Raw genomic sequence first — 5,528 nt, 5'->3', positions numbered from 1 at the left:
TGCACCTGGCAGAAAACAAAGCTAACTCTCCAAGCAACGGCCTCCAGGAAATATAACAGAATAAATGTTTAGTAAAAAATAGAGACAATCACCTGGCAATTGTGGTTATGTAAACGGTCACGTCTCCCCTGTGGCTTTTACCCATTTCTGTAATGTTGAGGCATGTGCCCCCCTGCTTGCTGTCATGGAAACATGTGCCCTCTGCTTGCTGCCATCACCTCATGAGGACAGTACATGTACGTGTGTTCGCAGGACGACCCCGTGGAGTTCATGCTTTCCTCTCTACCTTTGCTTGGGCCCTGAGGGTCAAACCCAGGCCCCTGTGCCTGCACCTTCCCTCTTGGGCCACTTTACAGTTCCAGATTTTTTTTCTTTAAAAATTGTCCCCTCTTTGCAAAACTTCTAGGTCATGACTGCTTTCCACATTTTCAGAAACACACGTTCTAGAAAGCCTTTGTTATGTTTACAGATAGAAGCATGATTACAACATTCTGAGCAGGGCAGCTGTTCTTGAAAAGAAATCCAAGACGGCTCATTTCTGGAAGTATCTCAGGGTTTGAGGTATCAAACATCTGCATAGAAAGTATGTTTAAACAGACGTGGACAGCCATGCTCTGACGTGGACAGCCATGCTTCTTTAGAAACTATTGATACCTGGTTGTATAAAGATGCAAGAGTTGGGTCTGGAGAGATGGCTCATTGGTTAAAAGCACCTGTTGCTCTCGAGGAAGGCCCTGTCTGCAACTTTGTTCCAGAGCGTCCAACGCCCTCTTCTGGCTTCCACAGACACTCCGTGGATGTGGTGTATTAACCTACATGCAGATGAAAACACCCACACACAGAATAATAGTAAACAAACCCAGGTGCCAGGGGCGCACACCTGTAGCCCCAGCACTCGGGAGGCAGAGGCAGGCGGATCTCTGTGAGTTCGAGGCCAGCCTGGTCTACAGAGTGAGTCCCAGGTCAACCAAGGCTACCCAGAGAAACCCTGTGTAAAAACAAAACAAAACAAAGTGTGTAATGTTTGTTTATGTCCTTTACACTCTTACGAGTGACCGCATATGGAGCCAACGCCTCAAAACCTCAACAAAACTGCTCTGTGCAGGGCACTGGGACTGACCTTGTGAAAGCGGACGGCTTGCAGAGCGACTCTGTGAGTGACACTTGCCTCCCCGGTGTAACCTCAGTCCTCCTCTGTCCAGAGAGCGTCTCTTATCGGGCATGGGGCGTGCTCCTGCCAACCCAGCGCTGAGGCAGAAGAGGAGCTGCGGTCCGGCCTGGGCTACGTGGTGAGATTCCGCACCCAAACCCCAGGGGTGAACCCGTTCCTGAGGGGAACTGGTTTCCCCCACGGCTCACTGCCTGGCCTCCCCCCCCCCCCCCCCCCCACGGTCCAGCCAGGAGCAGGGATTCATCTCATTGGAGGATAAGGTATTCTGTACGTCCCTCTTGAAGAGAAGTCTAGCCTAGTTTGCATGTGATTCCACACAATTCGTGAAAGGAATAGTACCCATTCACAGTCTACATATAAAAATTTAGATAATTTTCAGAGAGAATTTGAAGTTTACAGAAAAATTAAGTAGACAGTAGAAATCTGTTGTTTCTTTTCTCTTTTAGAACATGCTTATTCCCTCATAGATTACATCCCGCCTCGGTTTCCCCTGCCTGCTCTCCCCTGAGCCTCCCCTCTCCCCCCATCCATGCCTCCCCAGTTTCCCCTCAGAAAAGGGCAGGCCTCCCAGGCACAGCCTGTTGTGATGAGGCCGGGCTCCTCCCTGAGGAGGGGAGAGTCCCAGGAGCAGGCTGGGTGGGGCTCCTTGCCTCCCTAGTTTCCCTTGGCGTGTCTTTCCAGCATTCCCTGCCTCATTCCGTCAGCTGCAGGGCCCACCTTTCTCTTTAAAGTGTGATGGCCGAAGTGGCTCTCTACTGTGTGGTCAATCTCACCTGGACACATTGTGCCTTTTCATGCTTGGTCTTAGCCAGCAGGCCAAGAAGCACAGGTGTCTGCCTTGTCAGATGTAGTCTTCGGAGTCTCAGAATCTTTAAAGGAAAATTCACTGAGTTGTGTCTGATAACTGTCCTCTGATAACATGGTGGTTTTCCCTCTGCAGACTTAGGCTGAGCACCTGCTGGGTCTTTATTTTATGTGCACTGGTGTCCTGCTGCCTGTGCGTGCGTGCGTGCGTGCGTGAGGGTGTCAGATTTCCTGGAACTGGAGTTTTAGACAGTTGGGAGCTGCCATGTGGGTGCTGGGAATTGAACCCAGGTCCTCCAGAAGAGCAGCCAGTGCTCTTAGCCCCTGAGCCGTCTCTCCGTCTCTCCAGCCCCAACGTGCTGCCTTACAGGCATCTGGATCTTTTGGTTGCTCTCGTGATTTACTCGTGATTTGCTCTCTCCTTCCATCTTCTGGAGCACTCCTCGGCCGCTGCCCGAGGGTCTCCTAACTGTCTTCTTTGGCCTGATGGGGTTTTTTGTTTGGTTTTGTTTTGTTTTTTGTCATATTCTTTCTGAATTCCACCAGCTCTGTTTTCGTTTCTACACCTTCCCGGTCTCTCTCCCCGTGTAATCACCTCACTTCTTCCGGGCCGCACACAGCCGTTGCTTTCCTGTAGTTTGGGGTGTGAGCCCAGCCTTTCACGCTGCGTCTCTCCGGCCCAGCAGCTGCTTCCGTGGGTATTCTTCCTAATTCACATAGACGACTTCGGCCGTGTTCTCATTTCTGTGGAAATGCTGTGTGCTGCTTCTCAAATTTAAAAGTATGTTCTCTGGCTGGGCAGTGGTGGCACACTGCTTTAATCCCAGCATGTGAGAGGCAGAGGCAGGCGGATCTCTGTGAGTTCGAGGCCAGCCTGGTCTACAAACTCAGCTCCAGGACAGCCAGGGCTACACAGAGAAACCCTGTCTCAAACTAACTAACTAACTAACTAACTAATTAACTAACTAACTAACTAACTAACTAAAATAAAAGTTTGTACTGAATGCTGTTGGTTCCTATTTAAAAGTCTGGGTGAGTTAGAGCCTCCTCTATCAGCCGCTTGCACATGCTTCCTGCGGAGACTGGGTTATGGAAGGACCAGAAGGGCTTTCCTGTCTGAGTACTCCAGCACTCCTTTCTGTCCTAGAAAGACAAGTTTTCTGGGGATGCAATGCTATTGCACAGCCATGGCATCTCTGTTCCCACCTCTCAGTACTTCAGGGGACTTGGCTGTTTCCTCTCTCGTCTACCCTTTGCCTAAACGATCGCTGCCTGCTGCTTTACTCCCGTTTTCTCTTGTGGCTTTCTGGTCCAGGCATCCTTTTCCATGTTGGGTTATTTTGTATCTGCTGTGAGTGGAGTTCTAACACGGCTCTGCAGGTCCCTTTCTCCCAGTGTGATTTAAACGTGGAAGTTAATTAATTACGGTTGTGAGGTGAACGTGCATTCACGTCCAGCCTAGCTGTTCTGTTAACAGCAGAACCATTTCACAATCGCAGTAAAGCGTCGGCCGCTCAGTTTCCTCCTGCTCTCAGAAGCTTGCCAGTCCTTCCTCCTCCTCCTCCTCCTCCTCCTTCAGTTTAGACACCCCAGCCTGGCTGTGGCCATGCAGCCTTGCACCTCAGCTCTTGGGCGGCTGCGGCAGGAGCTCACGTGCCAGGGCAGCGTGGGCCACAGAGGGAAAACCTGTCAGGGAACCCCCAGACAGCAATGGGGGGAGCCTTAGTGTGTGTGACTTGGTATCTCTTCGCGTTTTGATGCCTCATGCTCTCGCCCTGTCTTATGTGCTTATTGACTATTTTTACATCTTCTTCAGGGATAAAAACACCAGTTCATACGCTGTCCATTTTAGAGTTGGGTTAGTTTATTTCTGCGGGTGAATTTTTGGAGTTCTTCCTGTCCGCTCCTTATCTCCTTAGGAGATAATTGACTTGCATTTCTCTTTACCCCATCGGATATACACATAAATTAATAAAACACTCTAAAAGACTTCTCTTTGTCCCTTATTAACACAAGAAGTTAATCACTTCTCTTTGTCAGCGTGGCGGGTAGACAGTATGAAAAAGTGGCAGGACTGTGTAAAACAGCCATTCTCGAACCGCAGGCCGCGGGCCTTTTGGGGAGTTGAATGACCCTTTCACAGGGGTCGCCTAAGACCACCAGGAAACACAGATATTTATGTTGTGATTCATACCAGCAGCAAAACTACAGTTATGAACTATCAACAAAAATAATGTTATGGTTGGGGTCACCACAACGTGAGGAACTGTACTAAAGCGTCACGGCGTTGGGAAGGCTGAGACCCACCGGTCCGGAACTTCACCACACATCCACGCTGACAGGTCAGTTTATGAGCCGGTCAGGGAGGCGCCCATCATCCTCTTCCTCCTTTTGATACCAGGTCTCCCTGTTCGGGAAGAAAAGACCTTATTATGCTGAAGCCATCTTTGTATTCGGCATCTATTTTTGTTTCTAAGGTGAAATTAAGTTCAAGTTTTTAAACTTTTCAACTGTCCTTCCTGGAAGCGGTTGTTCATAGCTGGCACTAGCCGACCCTGCCAGGGGGTCGGGCTGGCCTTCTATTCCGCCATGATCAGTGGTGTCGCGATTCGTGCTTTATTATCTGTTCACTTGGCTACACTCTGGCTGCGCCCTTCCTAGCTACTCACCTGTCTACACCCTGGATGTGCTCTAGAAGACCCTAAGCCCTGCCTCACTTACCTCACTCAGGACCAATCAGCTTCAGGTCAGCTGACAGTACTTTCTCTAGTCAGCCAAGCATGTGCTGTTGCTTTGTATGGTTGGCCAAAATGTGTCACTGCCTCACCCCCAGCCCCCAGCTTCCGCACTTGGCTTTCCTATAGAAGAGTGCCCTAAGAACAGGCTGATGTCACAGTTGGGCTCCGAGTTCCTTTCTGTGTCCCTGCTCATAGCCAGTGTTGGGGTGTGGTGCTCATAGCCAGTGTTGGGGTGTGGTGCTCATAGCCAGTGTTGGGGTGTGGTGTTCAAGAAGCTGTCGCGCCTGACTGAGATCGGCGTCTGAGGGACTTGCACAGCTATTCTTGGGCTGTTACAGTCACTCACAGAGTCTCTACATGAGAAAGAAATGTGTCGGTTAGAGTTGTCTCGCTTAAACAGCACACTCAGAGAGTTGGCCTGGAAAGAGGGAAGGTTTATTTTGCCTCTTGGGTTCCCAGGTTTTGGTCCAGGGGTTTTAGTGCTTTGGGCCTGTGGTGAGGGAGAAAATCATTGCAGCAAATGAGCCTACAGAGCTGCTCAGCTCCTGGTGGCCTGAAGCAGAGAGGAGTGGCAAGAGCCAACTTCCGGTGGCTCCATTAGGCCCCACGTCCTCCGTGTCGTCAACTCCCAGAAGCAACTCATCTCTCAGAGCTCAGTCTTGGGGGAACTCAAACCGGGGCACCTCTGCTCCCCCAAACACTCATTTCCTGTTGCATGATGCGCAGTACATTTAGCCCGTCTCTGGAGTTTTTGAGCTTTCATAAGCTTCAGTTTTGGAGCTGGAGAGATGGCTCAGTGGTTAAAGAGCACTGTC

The sequence above is a fragment of the Psammomys obesus genome, unplaced genomic scaffold (genome assembly GCF_907164565.1).
Source record: "Psammomys obesus unplaced genomic scaffold, mPsaObe1.curated_primary_1811, whole genome shotgun sequence".
NCBI lineage: Eukaryota > Metazoa > Chordata > Mammalia > Rodentia > Muridae > Psammomys > Psammomys obesus.
Note: the sequence above shows the minus strand (reverse complement) of the source record.